Source organism: Grammomys surdaster, unplaced genomic scaffold (assembly GCF_004785775.1).
Source record: "Grammomys surdaster isolate TR1022 unplaced genomic scaffold, NIH_TR_1.0 126036, whole genome shotgun sequence".
In the NCBI taxonomy this organism is placed as follows: Eukaryota; Metazoa; Chordata; class Mammalia; order Rodentia; family Muridae; genus Grammomys; species Grammomys surdaster.
Window position 1 is genome coordinate 4551745 of NW_021620849.1, and position 2503 is coordinate 4554247.

The 2503-nt window shown below is 46.6% G+C and overlaps 1 protein-coding gene across 3 annotated transcripts in view; it reads left to right on the plus strand.

Moving 5' to 3' along the window:
- Positions 1-2503, plus strand: part of Sh3gl3 (SH3 domain containing GRB2 like 3, endophilin A3) — a 122647-nt gene that overhangs the window by 51810 nt on the left and 68334 nt on the right. The gene's annotated exons all lie outside the window — the stretch shown is intronic.

The following is a 2503-nucleotide window of genomic DNA, read 5'->3' on the forward strand; positions in this document are numbered from 1 at the left end:
GAGGGAGAGGAGAGGAGAGGAGAGGAGAGGGGGAGAGGGAGGGGAGGGGAGGGGAGAGGAGGGGAGGAGAGGAGAGGAGAGAGGAGAGGAGAGGCCAGCCATGAGCACATGGAGAGGGGAATGGGGAGAGAGGGGGAAGAGGGTAAGGGAGCAAGAGAAAGGGAAGAAGAGAAGGAGAGAGAGAGAGAGAGAGGAGGGGCAAACAGTCCCTTTTATAATGAGTCAGGCACACCTGGCTGCTGCCAGGTAACTGTTGGGTGGAGCCTAGACAAAATGCCAACAATTTCAACTTGAAGAAGAAAAGGAGAAAGTTTAAAATTTGTTTTGAGGTCAAATGAATGGTCTTTTCCCTTCAGACTTTTAAGAGACACTTTGGTGTGACTAGGGAAAGCCCATGTGGCTGCTGGTTTCAGATGTAAGTTACATAGTCTTTATTGTTTTGTCCTGAAGGATAAGTCTTCCTGTTGTAAAGAGAAAGGAGAAAGCCAGGCTTTCCACCGTGACTTTCTGCGGAATGGAAAGTCTGGCTGCTGTTTTGTTTATGTTTAGTCGCTGATTCCTGCTTCACCCCGTATCATTATGTGATTCTTATAAAGTGGTTCAAATTCTGAAGCCACCAGTGTATCATTTCCTCTTATTTAAAACTACAAACGCAAGTTGGCATTTTTCATTCAATTACTATAGTGCTCCCTTTTTATTCTTTGACTGTACAATGATATAGTAATACAATGGACAAAAGGGACAAGAATAGTTGAAAACACCTACTCATCGCCTTCCCCAAGTCTTCAACTCTTCAAGAAATGTAAATATCTCCAAACCTATATCTATGTGGCAAATGCTTAGGAAGGGTGATTTCTGCATCAACACTCTTATTTTTTAACCAAAGAATTCTTTGATAATATTCTGAATACGGTGGGAAGCAGCTTGGCATGGAACTTTCCACTGCTGCAAAGTGTTAGGTGAGGTCATGGTTGCTTTCACAGGAAGTTTAGAACATAGTGTCTGTTTCTACCATTTTCTCTTATCAGTATCTCAGAGTAACCAACAGTAAGTTTCATTGTTGCATATTCTTCCTACCTTGTCAATGACTTCTGGTTTGTTTTGAATCCTTTAGCCTTGAGATAAAATGACCCGGTACAGACAAAGGAACAAAAGAGTCCTGATGGCAGGCTCTGGGAAGGTCGGAAGGGCAATGTTCTGGGGGAGACTGGGTTTGGAAACTTGGGGGGGGGGGGGGGTTGGCTGCTGGGAGGATGGGAACATGGAGACGAGGTAGGGAAAAGGTTAGAGGTCACAGAATCTGACCTCAGCTTGAGGGGAGCAAGCTCACATCCTTCACACAGTAGTAAGGACTCCAAAACCTCACCCCACCCCCACCCTCAATTCCTGATGCTTTGCATTCTTTTAAGTCACAGGCTTTCGAATATTCTTAAGCTGAAGAACATTTGGTTTTGTATTGTCTTCATTTAAATTGGCGCATATTCATTGTACAGGATAAAGGCTTCCTAAGTGATATGTTTATAAAAAGATAAAGAGAGGTCGATATATTTTGGTGGAGGTGTGGTGAGGTGTGGGGAAATGGGGTGCCTCCGTAGGCCCATGCTGAGGCATCCCTTCCCCCTGAGGGACCAGCCACACGATGGTATAGTACAGAACAGAGTTTATTCAGGGCATGGGGACGGGAGTTAAGAGGGTAGTAGAGGCAGAGAAGGGAAGAGAGAGAGAGAGGGGGGGGGGGAAGGAGGAGGAGGAGGAAGAGGGGGAAGAGGAGGAAGAGAGAAGTAGAGGGCAGCCATGAGCATGTAGAGAGAGATGGGGGAAGGGACAAGAGCAAGAGAGGGAGGAAGGGGCGAGCAGCCCCTTTTATAGTGAGTCAGGCATACCTGGCTGATGCCAGGAAACTGTGAGGTGGAGCTTAGACAGAATGCTAACACTAAGGACATTTGCACATAAGTCAGACATATGAATTAGATCATAAGTTTGACAGGTCTGGGCTCCCTGAGGCTGAGTTTGGGGGGCTACTCTGAAATCCTGGAAATGCCCTTCTGTCTAGATAGAGCTCCAGTTTGATTGAGGGTAGCCTGAAGTACCCCCCCCCCTTCCTTCTCGTCCTCTCTATTTTCCTGTTTTATTTTTCTTCTCATTTACCCGTTCCTTCAAATTTCCAAAAATGACGAGTGTGAAATTAGCAATTCTTCTCTCCTGTGTGGCCAGTGTGTGGTTAAAGTCCCAACCATCTCATCAGACCCTAAGCCCCGAGGTGGAGTTATGAAATATACATTGTAAAATGCGGTAGAATGCAGAGGGGCAGGAGTATTGCAGTACCTGGCAGGCCCTGCCAAGGTGTCCCCTGAGGAATCGCCATGCGATAGACCTAGTATAATGAAGATTTATTGTGGGGGAGGGAGTGGGGACCTGGAGAAGAGGTAGGGGCAGAGAAAGGAGGCAACAGAGGACAGAAAGAGAGGAAAAGGGAAAGAGAGGCCAGCTGGAAACACGTGGG